General features: G+C 41.6%; 1 protein-coding gene across 6 annotated transcripts in view; it reads left to right on the forward strand.

The window, feature by feature from the left end:
• Positions 1 to 332: 332 nt before the first annotated feature.
• The window catches only part of LOC308410686 (uncharacterized protein), a 41,302-nt gene continuing 26,516 nt past the window's right edge, over positions 333 to 15,118 (forward strand). For 5 of the 6 annotated variants that reach the window (XR_013974228.1, XM_080904229.1, XM_080904230.1 and 2 more), the window contains exon 1: positions 333 to 594. The gene's annotated coding sequence lies outside the window, so the exon portion shown is untranslated. Of the gene's footprint in view, positions 595 to 2,661; positions 2,858 to 15,118 lie in introns of all 6 variants that reach the window. The other variant, XR_013974227.1, reaches the window with a different exon arrangement.

Below are 15,118 nucleotides of genomic sequence, written 5' to 3' on the forward strand. Positions count from 1 at the left end.
AGACTAAACCAACACTGGCTCACTGGAAAAACGACTTAAACCTGTTGGTTAAATCTTTGACTTTAGTTAAAAAGAAAAAGGCTGCTTTTTTGTTTCCTTTATGGAAGATTTTGATTTAGTGAGTTAATAATTTGTTAAATTATGTGACCCCATCTTTATATTTTATTTTCACTATATATGAAAGTTGCTAATATGTAAGAAATGTCTATTCTCTGAATCTGTAATATATGGTGCATTTTGTTTGTATGTTTATATTACTAATAAAAAAAAAAACCTTGTGAAGCTCGGTCACGTGACCGCGCAGAAACAAATCACAGCAGAGCCGGAAAAGGAGGCGGCGCAAAGTGTCTGTGCAGGAGAGGAGTCGAGCAGAGAGAGCTGCTTTTTCATGAAACGGGAGTAAAGTAGTGAACTTACAGGAACATATACCACTACCAACGTTTGGATCGATGTCTGCATCGATCTGCACACCCTTGTCTCCTGGATCGTAGCTGAGATCAGCGTGAACCACGTGGGTCTCTGCTCCGTCTCTGTGTTTCTTAAGACTTCCAGCTTCATCACGGAGTTTCTCTCGGTTTGTGGGCTCATCTAAAGGTAAGCACCGAGCTAACTTTAATGTGGGTTCCGTTTATGTTGAGTTTAGCTCTGTTGAGAATAATAGATTGCTTGGGATACACTGGAGTTAGACAGACTGTAGAGTTTGTGATTGCTTGCAACAATATGAAATGGCGGTTGCTAGGGGGTAAGAATACATATAGAAAAATAGTCTTGGAGTATGAACAAAAGGATGGGGTGCAGGCAGGGCTCTAGAGTGCGACCAAATTGGTCGCTAATGCGACCAAATTTTTCAATGGTGCGACTAAAAAAAATCTTTGGGCGCACCACAACAACAAAAAAAAATCTCTGCAACTCTCCGTGTGGTCAACAACAGACACACGTTATGCCCCTATCGTGGACTAAACCAATTAGAGATAGTCAGGGGCGGGACCTCTCTGATTGGCCGTGGTCCAGTTGAAAGTGCAGGTGGAGAGAGGGAGGTGAGTAGTTTGAATAAAGCGATATCGAATCATTAAATCCTGAATTGACTTTTAAATATAACTGTGTTTTGCCAGATTCTCAGATTAAAGCTCACAAAACTATTTCAACATCCACCAAACATTAAGTGAGAGCAGGTACACGGATTCCACGCAAAGACGTAAACACACACCGACGCATCAGAATCAGCTTTGTCTCTTCGGCCAAAGGAGCTTGCAAAGAAAAGCGTCTGGACTCCTATAAGTTGCTTGAAGACGTCTCACCTCTCATCCGAGAAGCTTCTTCAGTTCTTTGTCTTTCTCGGCTTTCTCACCCTACAGCCCGCAGACGGACTGTCGGAGCTCAGCGATTCTGCTGTGTTGGGTCAGCTCTGTGTTTACGTCTCCAACCAAATTGACTGAGCCAGCAGCAAAAGACGCAGCAAACTAGCTTCACATTTGATAAATGTTATCATGACTGTTTCTGATAAAATGAAGAGTAGACTGATATATTAAATATTCCTTTATTGGGTGAGAAAATCATACCATGTCATAACTGCTTTAAGTCATACAGAATAGATATCAGAGCCTTAAACAGGCTGACTTCTGCTAAATGGGTCAAACTGGGCAAAAAGTATACAAACACATAACATCATTATAGAATATGATGTAACACTATAGATCAACTTACCTCAGAATATATAAAGCATATAAACAATTACAGCAATGCGATGCAACAAACGCAGCAGTACTACTAATCCACAATATTCAAAGCTTCATATAACTGAAACAAACATGGGCACTTATTTTCAGGTCCATTCTGCTACTGATACATACTTTAGGTTTCTGAATATTCTAAACATCACACACACACTCCTTTGTGCCTTTTGCTTTCCCACGTGTGGGACTAATAAAGGTTATCTTATCTTATCTTTGCCCTGTCCAGATGTTTTCCATAAAGGAGAGTGGCTATACTAAAACCTATAGGTAAATGAATAACACAAACATAAACTAAATTCAATGTTAGTGCCGTCAAAGTCTGGGGTAAAACCCAGATGTGGCCATGTACAGCCAACATATATCAAACACTTCTGAGCTAAATTTTACAACAGACTGATAGATCTTTCCTCTCTATCTATGCAGTGTACTGTACTCTTTACTATTGTAGGGCAATAGACCCATTTAAAAAGTGTAAACCCTCTCAAAGGAATTTACAATTATCTTTACTGTGCCCACATCAGTGATTGGGGAAACCAAAACAATCACATTAAACACTGGAAGAACTACCTCATTCTTTAGGTGCTTCAGGCATGTTTGAGGCCAATCAAAAATCCCTCAATGAAATGTGACGAACCCAAAATCTTACCTATACCTCCTCCCTCACAGAGAGAATTATTATGACCTTGTTTTCTGCTTGATCGTCACCTAAGGATTTACATCCCTGATAAGGAGAAGGAGTTGCACTGTGTGTTCAATGTCTCCCATTACAATGGCCTCACTGTGTTAACATTCCACATGCATGCAAACTGGTGACAGGAGTGCTCTTACTATAGGAAAGTGAGAAAGTGATATTACTTTAACTAATGTGATGTGATTAAATATGTGATTAATACATGAGAAGAAAAATCTGCCTCCACAACACCTACAGGCCAGTGGACACTCTTTCACTGATGAGGATGTACACATCCTGGACAGGGAGGAACGCCGGTTTGCGTGTGGAGTCGAGGAGGCCATTTACATGAGAAGGGAAAGACCATCTCTGAATCGAGGAGGGGGCCTAAGGGGACATCTTTCGCCATCTTACAATGCTGTGATTGCAGCCATTCTCCAACTCTCTGTGAATGGTATTCATAGCTATTGATCACTGGTCTTTGATCAGTGGTCATGAGAATTTACATAATTATGATGAAGGAACTGACCTCCCAGCCCATTGTTCCTTCAGTGGTTCTAGTTACTGTTTATAAGATTGGGGAAACCCGCAGTCAGCTGAGACTGAAGAAGTCACTTGGATGAGTGACGAAGCGTTTCTCCCACTGAAAACGCTACGTCCAGATGAACAGAATCAACTTTTTGAAATTTACTTACCTGGATGATTGAGCATGCATCAAGAAGAATTTAGAATGGATTACCTTGCTGAATCCTTTTAGACAAGGGACTTAGGACTTACTATCTAATCGAGTCCCACATAGATGTTCTCCAGTGCCCATTGTAATGTGGAGAAGCTCACTTGATGATTGTTTTCCAGCAACACTGTTGTATAGCACTTTTAGTTCCAATCATGCAGGCCTGCTTAAAGGAGAACAGATTCTCAAACATAATTCTCAGTGCACTCCTCAAAAAAAAAAAAAAAAGTAAAGAAAAGAAAAGAAAATACTAACAAATGTAAAGAATTTTAGGACTTGTCAAAGCATACTCTTCTCCTTAAACTGATAAATCAAACCAATACTTATTGACAGTGTAGCGGCGGCACTCCGTCCCTATTTCACTTTTCTGTACCGCCGTTAGGAGTCAGTCCGGCAACATGCATTGAAACGCGAGCAAGTCCAAGTATCCTTCTTGCAAACACTATATTTATTGACACTTTTAGTTTACATGGCAAGACTCGGTCAAAAAACTGTGTCGCTTCCAGCTTATCCAACTCCTCAACTACGTAACTACAGTGCGCCGGAAGCTCAAAATACTAAAAAGCGCTTTAGAATGTTGCACTTCTCTATTCTATACATTTAACAAACAGTATTTTAAAATCAACTAGAATTATATTCTTAACATCAAACATATATATTTCTCCTCTAATCATTTTACCAGTACCAATAAAATTAACCCTTAATTGGCTCTTACATCATCCGGCCCCTAATTGGTTAGGCGAGAGAACTAAACAATTACTAACTTACACATCAATCATTAAGAGCCAACCTAATCGTAATGTCCATGAACAAACATTCCTTATCTTCATCGCTCAGATGAAGCCTCCTCCAAAAGACACAACTTGTTAACAGGTCTTTCCAGGATGTTGCTTTTAGTTTTTACTTTCAATCTTCGGACTGTTCCACTTGAGTCTGGCAACGTCTCAACCACTCTCCCCATGAGCCAGGAGTTGCGTGGAGAAGAACTGTCCACCAACAGCACAAGATCTCCGACCACGAAGTTTCTTCTTAGTTTCAGCCACTTCTGGCGCTCTTGCAGAAGTGGAAGATATTCACGAGTCCATCTGGTCCAAAACAAATCTGCTAGATATTGAACCTGTCTCCATCTTTTTCTGGTGTATGCATCATTTTTGTTGAAGACACCTGGAGGCATGAGGGGCTGTGACTTAAGCAGCAACAGATGGCTCGGCGTTAAAGCTTCAACGTCATTTATGTCATCTGAGACGCTTGTGAGAGGTCTGCCATTAATGATGCTTTCAATCTCACACATTATTGTATGAAGACAATCTTCATTTGGCACTTGTTCCTTCAAGAGAGCGCTGAGAATTCGACGCACTGTTCGAATTTGTCTCTCCCAAACTCCACCTTGATGTGAAGCAGCCGGGCTGTTAAAAATCCACTTTATACCTTTTGGTTGTAGGACTCTTTCTATTTTGTCGTTATCCAGTCTTTGAATGGCTTCCCTCAACTCCCTTTCCGCTGCCACAAAGTTTGTGCCATTATCTGACCTCATGATGGTAACTTGACCTCTTCTGCAGATGAAACGTCGAATCGCGTTGATACAGGAGTCTGTGTCAAGACTGTCTGCAACTTCAATATGCACAGCTCTGAGAGTGAGGCAGGTAAACATGACACCATATCTTTTGACAGTACCCCGGCCCCGCTTGACATCAAATGGGCCAAAGTAGTCGACACCAGTGTTTGTAAACGGAGGTTTGTCTGGTAGAAGACGGTCTTCAGGTAAGTCTGCCATCTTCTGCTCACCAACCCTTCCAGAAATCCTACGGCAAGTTTGACATTTGTTGATTATCTTTCTAACTGCCGAATTGGCTTGAGGAATCCAATATCTGCATCGCAATTGCGCCAGCACATAATTGCGACCGCAGTGACCAGTTCGTTGATGGATGTCTCTCAAAATGATTTCAGAGATTTTGCTGTGTTTAGAAAGAATTGCTGGTTGTTTAGCATTTTCTGGCAAGCCTGATTTATTGAGTCTGCCGCCAACTCTCAGCATCCCATCCCGAAGAACTGGGTCTAATTTGAACAGCTGGCTGCTACAACTGAGCTGTCCTCCCTCCTGTAGGATTTTGATCTCCTCTCCATGATGCTGTTTCTGGCTGAAACGAACGATTACTGATTCGGCAGCCTCAAGATCCTCCAAAGCAAGCGCTTTCTTTCCCATTGCAGATTTAAATGTCCTCATGTGCACTTGCAACTTTAACTTTTGCTTTTCAGAATCATTTTCATTTTTCTGTACTATTTTTGAGTACTGTTTTCTTTCTTCTTTTAACATCCACAGCACCTTCCTTAGCTTCATTATCCAGGCTACTGCTCTTTTCAGTTTATTCCAGTCTGAATAGTAGTCTATCACACGTTTCATTGGTTCCATGCCTTCCTCAACTGTCAGTATATTAACCGTTGCTGAAGTCTTGACTTCTGGATCATTTTGAAGGTTTTCCTTCTTTCTCACTGGCTGTTCTGGCCATTCGTTTTCATCTAGAAGATAGTTCGGCCCGTGAATCCATGAACCTCCTTCCAACAGATCTTTTGCCTTTAAGCCTCTGCTTGCTTGATCTGCAGGATTTTCTGCCGATGTCACATACTTCCATTGCGATGGCTTGGTTGCTTCTCGAATCAGTGAAACTCTATTTGCAACAAATGTTTTGAAGCGAGATGTTTCGCTATCAATGTATCTAAGCACAGTTGTGCTGTCCGTCCAAAAGACTGATTGTTGCAGAGGAACTTGAAGTTCTTGTCGCAGTAATCTGTCCATCCTCACTGAAATCACTGCTGCAGTCAGCTCAAGCCTAGGAATTGTGACTTGCTTGAGCGGAGAAACTCTGGATTTCCCAATGAGAAAGGCACAATGTCTCTTGCCTTGTCTATTTTCCATCAACAGGTAAGAGACAGTTCCATATGCGTAATCTGAAGCATCGGAAAAATGGTGCAACTGCGCAACAACAGTGCATCCGAAACCTGTAGGCTTTAGGCATCTACTCACATGGAAGTTGGAGAGGAGTACAATGTCTTCTTTCCATTTTTTCCAAATTTTTGCATGCTTTTCATTGATCTCTTTGTCCCAACCATGCTGCTCTTTACAGAGATCTTTCAACAAAAGCTTTGCAGGCAAGATGACTGGTGCTAGAAAGCCAAGAGGGTCATAAATTGAATTAATGACTGACAAAATGCCTCTTCGTGTCATTGGCTTGTCTTGCAACCTTATAGTGTAAGTGAAGTTATCTGTTTCTGTGTTCCACTGTACACCTAGAGTTCTCTCAACTGGCAAAGTGTCATGCCTAAGATCCAGATCTTTCACCTCGTTGGCTCTGTGTTCTTCAGGAATTGACATCAACACTTTCCTACTGTTACTTGTCCATTTTGTTAATGTAAACCCTCCACTGGTACACAGAGCACAAAGATCACTGACTAATTTCACTGCAGCCTCTTCTGTAGCTACACTTTTAAGACAGTCATCTACGTAGAAGTTGCACAGGACTGTCTGAACAGCTTCTGGCGATGCTTCTTCCTTGTGATCTTCTGCCGTTCTTCTTAGCGCATATGAGGCGACACTTGGTGAGGAAGTAGCTCCAAAGAGGTGCACCATCATCCTATATTCCTTCATGGGCTCATCCAGCTTGCCATCTGGCCACCAGAGAAAACGAAGAAGATCAGCATCTCTTTCTGGTACGTTGACTTGGTAAAACATTGATTCAATGTCTGCCATCAGCGCTACTGGCTCTTCACGGAATCTTAAAAGAACACCCACCAGTGTGTTAGTCAGATCCGGTCCCTGCAGTAACTCCTTGTTTAGAGACATATCCTGGTATGAAGCCGTACAGTCGAACACGACCCGTAACTTTCTCTTCTTCGGGTGATACACCCCATGGTGTGGTATATAGAACACTCTGTTGTCGTCACGGCTCAACTGGTGGTCTGGCACTGGAACTGCATAGCCCTTGGTGATGATGTTTTCCATGAAGCACTTATAATCTTCAAAAAACTGAGGATTCTTCTTAAACTTTCTGAACAAACATGCTATCCGCTGCTCCGCAACACAATGGTTGTTTGGCATTTGAAGATTCTCATTCTTAAGTGGCAATCCAATGTTATAGTGTCCATTTTCGAAGGTCGTTGTCTTTTCTACCGCTCGTAGAAACTGTTTGTCTTCTTGTGACATTTCCTCTTTGTCATCATAATTACGTTCTGAAAAATCGATGTTATACTGTTGGACCAGTAGCTTCTCAACTTCCACTAAGGAGATTCGGCTCACTGAGAAATGCGGTTCTTTGTTTTCTGAGTCATTTAGTTCTTTTCTTATGGGTCCATTCACAACCCAACCAATGGTGGTCTTCACTGCATAAGGACCTCCATTTTGTCCATTAATGACACGCCATGGCTCCATTGCTTTTGCACAGTTGGCTCCTATAAGCAGGTCTACATTAGCCTCTATCTCTGGTAGCCTCACTTCATGTAGATAAGGCCACTTCTGGATGTCTGACTGCTTGGGTATGTTTCCACTACTCACAGGTATACTAGTGTGAGTGAACACCTTGGGTAAGTCAACGAACTTGGAATCTTCCAACCCACACACTTCCAGGTCTGATATAACAAAACTGTTAATGAGTTTCTGTTCTCCTGGTTTTTCTTGACTCATGGTACTTAGAAGTATCCGTGTAGGCTTTCCTTTAACATTCAGTTTCCTTTGTAGATCTTCCGTGCAGAATGTTGCCGTGCTTCCCGGGTCCAAAAAGGCATATGTCTCTATATTTTTATCACTCATTTTAGATTTAATCTTGACTGGTACTATAGAGAGCACACACTCCTCTTCTCCGGCCCCTGTAAGCCCACAAGTCTCTTGACTGACAGGAACTTGAGCACAAGGTGCCTCATTACCATCAGTAACATCCTTCCTTTCTGTTTCCACAGAACTTTCTTTTTTCCCCATGTGCAGAATGTCTGGGTGCTTTAGTGAACACTCTTTACATTCCATTCTGCGCTTGCAGAACTTGCTGAGATGCCCATAAACCAAACATCCAAAACAGAGTCCCTTTGACTTCAAGAAATCCACACGTTCTTTGTGTGGTTGATTCTTAATCTTTCCACAAGAAGCAAGAGTATGAGGCTGCTGACAATACAAACATGGCTTCTCAAAGGCACTTGCTGTCTTGATTGAATTTTCAGTTTTAACGTTTGTTTTTTGCAGTCTTTTGTTCTCGGCGGAAATGTTGGTGGCAAAACTGCTTCCTCGAAACTCCTTCTTTGCTGGATATTTTTCCTTTTGGTCAGTCTTTCCACTTGTCGCTGCACGGTTGTCTGGGATATTACCAAAGAGTGGATCCATAGCTATTTTAGCCTGGCGGTCTATAAAGTTCACCAAATCTGCAAATCTTGCTCTTTTGCCCCTCTTTTCTTGGAGTTCAAATGCTTCTACGCGCCAACGTTCTCTGGTTTTGTAGGGCAGCTTGGATATCACTGTGCGTAGATTGGTTGGATTATCCATCTCTTCCAAAAATTCAACATCCTCCATGGTGTTGCGACAGCCAGTCAGGAACATAGCATAGGCATTTAATGCCTTTGCATCGTCATTTTTCACTTGCGGCCATTTGAGTGCTTTCTCAATGAATGCGCTTGCGATCCTTAGCTCATCTCCATAGTGCTTATGTAGCAACCGTCTGGCCTCACGGTAACCTTTGCTAGGAGTCATGTGTACACAACTGCGAATTAGCTCCTGTGGTTCGCCAGCAGTGAACTGTTCCAAAAAATACAGCTTATCTTGCTCGTTATCAGTCTTTTGCTCTACTGCATGTTCAAAGGCTCTTATGAAGGCCTTATACTGTAGTGCATCACCTTTAAAAACCGGAATGTCCTTTGATGGCAACTGAGCCAACTGCTGCTGTTTCACAAGTAACTCAGTGATTACATTCTGTTTCTGCATGACTGACAATAGATCATCACTTCTGTCAACGTGAGCATTAAGCCCATGAGTGGAGACTGGATGAGACAGTTGTGGTACCTGTGAGTTTTGCACTTGTGAATTAGCGTGACTACTCACATCAGCTTGTTGTGGGAGCATTATGCCAACTCTTTCCTTTTTAACTTCTCAACCTTGCGATCTTTGTATTGACACATAACTGCTCAGACCATCTTCAGATCTTTCATATTCTTTGAGCACCTTTAATTTTGCTTGACTTTCCGCTAGTGCAGTCTCCAACTCTAACTCTTCCTTTTCCGCTTTGACTCTTGCTGTTTCCAGCTCAAGATGTTGCCTAATCCTGGCCAACTCCAACTCAAGTTCTTGCCTTTTCTTCAATGCTGCGGCTCGTTCCAGCAAGGCTGCGTGTTCTGCCTCCTGTTTAGCACGAGTGGAGGAAACTCTAGATGTTGTAGATGCTCGGCTGACTTGAGACCCACGCGAGCTATGAACTGCATCCTTTCTAGCTCCAACCTGTGATGCGCTGTCATCTGGGTTAACAGCTTCTTCCAAGTCATCTGTAATGTGCTCCTGCTGCTCAGCTTCATTTGGAATCATATGCTTATGATCCTCTGCGATCCATTTCTTTGTTGTTTGCATAAACTCTCTTATAGATGCCATTTTGGGCTCAAACCAATTGTCCTGGTCAAATATTTTTTCTTCTTCAGACAAAAGGCTCATAACCTGGTTATTGTGACTGTGAAACTCATTCAGAGCCAATGCAAAGTCACTTTCCATTATTTCTTTCACATTTTGAAGGTTCTGAGCATCACTCATCATTATCTTTATCTCCTTTATTTTGCCTGTGATTGTTCCTAATGTTCGTCTTCTTAAGGCAATCCATCTGTGTAATTTTTCTTCCAAAGCTTTCTCTGTTAACTTGCATGTTCTTCCCACCTCTCTTTCCTCCGCCATCTTATAAGTTGCAGGGGTTTATTGGCTCAATTAGCATGCACTATTTGTCTTCTGCTTAGAATCTTTAATAGACATAGTGTAAACCATCTTCATAACATGCCAAAAACTCCGCATAGACCGCATCAAATCTTGTTTTACAACATGCAGTCCCACAGACAAAGAAAGAAAAAAAGAGATCGGGTTTGACGATAGCACGCAGTTAAGTTTCACTTTCGTTTTCCACCAGACTTAACAAGCCTCCGAAAAACGTATTTTTCTTCTTACTGCACGAAGTAATAAGAGAGTTTGTTACCTTCTTCTACAGAATAATCCAAAGAATTATCCGGTTTGGTGCCAGCATCCTTAAGCAGTGCCTCTTACTTTCCGTTAGGCTGCTCCCTTCCGTCCGAGCGCCGTGCAGCCGATCCTCCACATGTCGGTGAAGCTAGTTTTTTGACTTCTGTAGCGGCGGCACTCCGTCCCTATTTCACTTTTCTGTACCGCCGTTAGGAGTCAGTCCGGCAACATGCATTGAAACGCGAGCAAGTCCAAGTATCCTTCTTGCAAACAATATGTTTATTGACACTTTTAGTTTACATGGCAAGACTCGGTCAAAAAACTGTGTCGCTTCCAGCTTATCCAACTCCTCAACTACATAACTACAGTGCGCCGGAAGCTCAAAATACTAAAAAGCGCTTTAGAATGTTGCACTTCTCTATTCTATACATTTAACAAACAGTATTTTAAAATCAACTAGAATTATATTCTTAACATCAAACATATATATTTCTCCTCTAATCATTTTACCAGTACCAATAAAATTAACCCTTAATTGGCTCTTACAGACAGGTTCCACTGTATGTAGCCGCCAAATAATTCCCCAAACATTCATTCACCAGCCAGACACATTTCACACAACCCTAATGTCCTATTAGATAATAGGTTTATTCCCATGTAACCAGGTATATGTCATGGTAAAGTCTCCCTCACACATTTGAATTTGAAGTTATTTATTTAAAAGAGACAGTGCAGTTTGACATAGTCCAAGTACAAAACATGAAACTGATTTGTAGCTATTGCTAATTTTCAACAATTGTCCCTTGTTGGGCTTACAATCAAAATAAATACATTTTACCATAAAACATACATTTTCATGAAGCCAAAATACATCGTAAATACAACTACAATTAATAGAAAATGAATAAAAATAAAATCATTAGTTAAAATGACTACATCTCTGATTTCCCTTTAACCAAACTTTAACCTTCAATGGAAAGGATCTGATGTCTGTAATCAATTTGATTTTGGTTGGATGGATATATATGTGTGTATATACAGTGGGGCAAAAAAGTATTTAGTCAACCACCGATTGTGCAAGTTCCCCCACTTAAAATGATGACAGAGGTCAGTAATTTGCACCAGAGGTACACTTCAACTGTGAGAGACAGAATGTGAAAAAAAAAATCCATGAATTCACATGGTAGGATTTGTAAAGAATTTATTAGTAAATCAGGGTGGAAAATAAGTATTTGGTCACCTCAAACATGGACAATCTCTGGCTCTCACAGACCTGTAACGTCTTCTGTAAGAAGCTTTTCTGTCCCCCACTCGTTACCTGTATGAATGGCACCTGTTTGAACTCATCATCTGTATAAAAGACACCTGTCCACAGCCTCAAACAGTCAGACTCCAAACTCCGCCAAAGAAGACCAAATTCGGCCAAGACCAAAGAGCTTTCGAAGGACACCAGGAAAAGTATTGTAGACCTGCACCAGACTGGGAAGAGTGAATCTACAATAGGCAAGCAGCTTGGTGTGAAAAAATCAACTGTGGGAGCAATCATCAGAAAATGGAAGACATACAAGACCACTGATAATCTCCCACGATCTGGGGCTCCACGCAAGATCTCATCCCGTGGGGTCAAAATGATCATGAGAACGGTGAGCAAAGATCCCAGAACCACACGGGGGGACCTGGTGAATGACCTGCAGAGAGCTGGGACCAAAGTAACAAAGGTCACCATCAGTAACACACTACAACGGCAGGGAATCAAATCCCGCAGTGCCAGACGTGTTCCGCTGCTGAAGCCAGTGCATGTCCAGGCCCGTCTGAAGTTTGCCAGAGAGCACATGGATGATGCAGCAGAGGATTGGGAGAATGTCATGTGGTCAGATGAAACCAAAGTAGAACTTTTTGGTATAAACTCAACTCGTCGTGTTTGGAGGACGAAGAATACTGAGTTGCATCCCAAGAACACCATACCTACTGTGAAGCATGGGGGTGGAAACATCATGCTATGGGGCTGTTTTTCTGCCAAGGGGACAGGACGACTGATCCGTGTTAAGGACAGAATGAATGGGGCCATGTATCGTGAGATTTTGAGCCAAAACCTCCTTCCATCAGTGAGAACTTTGAAGATGAAACGAGGCTGGGTCTTCCAACATGACAATGATCCAAAACACACCGCCCGGGCAACAAAGGAGTGGCTCCGTAAGAAGCATTTAAAAGTCCTGGAGTGGCCTAGCCAGTCTCCAGACCTCAACCCCATAGAAAATCTGTGGCGGGAGTTGAAAGTCCGTGTTGCTCGGCGACAGCCCCAAAACATCACTGCTCTCGAGAAGATCTGCATGGAGGAATGGGCCAAAATACCAGCTACTGTGTGTGCAAACCTGGTAAAGACCTATAGTAAACGTTTGACCTCTGTTATTGCCAACAAAGGTTATGTTACAAAGTATTGAGTTGTATTTTTGTTGTTGACCAAATACTTATTTTCCACCCTGATTTACGAATAAATTCTTTACAAATCCTACCATGTGGATTCATGGATTTTTTTTTCACATTCTGTCTCTCACAGTTTTGAAGTGTACCTCTGGTGCAAATTACTGACCTCTGTCATCATTTTAGGTGGGGGAACTTGCACAATCGGTGGCTGACTAAATACTTTTTTGCCCCACTGTATAGGGAGTGCAGAATTATTAGGCAAGTTGTATTTTTGAGGAATAATTTTATTATTGAACAACAACCATGTTCTCAATGAACCCAAAAAACTCATTAATATCAAAGCTGAATGGTTTTGGAAGTAGTTTTTAAGTTTGTTTTTAGTTTTAGCTATTTTAGGGGGATATCTATGTGTGCAGGTGACTATTACTGTGCATAATTATTAGGCAACTTAACAAAAAACAAATATATACCCATTTCAAATATTTATTTTTACCAGTGAAACCAATATAACATCTCCACATTCACAAATATACATTTCTGACATTCAAAAACAAAACAAAAACAAATCAGCGACCAATATAGCCACCTTTCTTTGCAAGGACACTCAAAAGCCTGCCATCCATGGATTCTGTCAGTGTTTTGATCTGTTCACCATCAACATTGTGTGCAGCAGCAACTACAGCCTCCCAGACACTGTTCAGAGAGGTGTACTGTTTTCCCTCCTTGTAAATCTCACATTTGATGATGGACCACAGGTTCTCAATGGGGTTCAGATCAGGTGAACAAGGAGGCCATGTCATTAGTTTTTCTTCTTTTATACCCTTTCTTGCCAGCCACGCTGTGGAGTACTTGGACGCGTGTGATGGAGCATTGTCCTGCATGGAAATCATGTTTTTCTTGAAGGATGCAGACTTCTTCCTGTACCACTGCTTGAAGAAGGTGTCTTCCAGAAACTGGCAGTAGGACTGGGAGTTGAGCTTGACTCCATCCTCAACCCGAAAAGGCCCACAAGCTCATCTTTGATGATACCAGCCCAAACCAGTACTCCACCTCCACCTTGCTGGCGTCTGAGTCGGACTGGAGCTCTCTGCCCTTTACCAATCCAGCCACGGGCCCATCCATCTGGCCCATCAAGACTCACTCTCATTTCATCAGTCCATAAAACCTTAGAAAAATCAGTCTCGAGATATTTCTTGGCCCAGTCTTGACATTTCAGCTTGTGTGTCTTGTTCAGTGGTGGTCGTCTTTCAGCCTTTCTCACCTTGGCCATGTCTCTGAGTATTGCACACCTTGTGCTTTTGGGCACTCCAGTGATGTTGCAGCTCTGAAATATGGCCAAAGTTTTCCACACGCTTCTTGCGACCCTGTTGACTATTTTGATTGAAACACTTGATTGTTCGATGATCACGCTTCAGAAGCTTTGCAGTTTTGAGACTGCTGCATCCCTCTGCAAGATATCGCACTATTTTTGACTTTTCTGAGCCTGTCAAGTCCTTCTTCTGACCCATTTTGCCAAAGGAAAGGATGTTGCCTAATAATTATGCACACCTGATATAGGGTGTTGATGTCATTAGACCACACCCCTTCTCATTACAGAGATGCACATCACCTAATATGCTTAATTGGTAGTAGGCTTTCGAGCCTATATAGCTTGGAGTAAGACAACATGCATGAAGAGGATGATGTGGACAAAATACTCATTTGCCTAATAATTCTGCACTCTGTGTGTGTGTGTGTGTGTGTGTGTGTGTGTGTGTGTGTGTGTGTGTGTGTGTGTGTGTATATATATATAGATAGATATATATATATATATATATATATATATATATATATATATATATATTTATTAGGGGTGCAACGATACACAAAATTCACGGTTCGGTTCGGTTCGATACTTTGGTGTCACGGTTCGATATCTTTTTCGATACAAAAAAATGTTCATGCATTTTTAATTTGTCATTTATTAAAATTATAAATATATATTTTAACTCAAAAGTACAGTTTTTAAATTTAACCCTAACCCTTGTGCGTGTTTTTTATTTTGACAGCGAATGCGCACCTGCGGACCACTTATGTGCAGCCCTGGTTATTTAGCTTGTCATATCGCAGCCACAGAAATTCTTTTGTCCATGAAACCATAAAGCTGCACTTTCTTTTTGCCTTATAGTCTGATTTGTCATAACTTCTCCGTTTTGTGGTAAGCTTTTCTTTGGCTGTCACTTCTTCACCCTGACCTGTCTTATTTGGCTCAGCAGAACTAAAATATATATCTGTCTGTGAAGGTTCTCAGTCATCCAGGTCATCGTAGTCAAATATAAATCCTGCTGCTTTTACACACGCACTCACATAAGCTCAGTGATTCTCTGCGCGATCAA

The sequence above is a fragment of the Rhamphochromis sp. 'chilingali' genome (assembly GCF_963969265.1).
Source record: "Rhamphochromis sp. 'chilingali' genome assembly, chromosome: 1".
NCBI lineage: Eukaryota > Metazoa > Chordata > Actinopteri > Cichliformes > Cichlidae > Rhamphochromis > Rhamphochromis sp. 'chilingali'.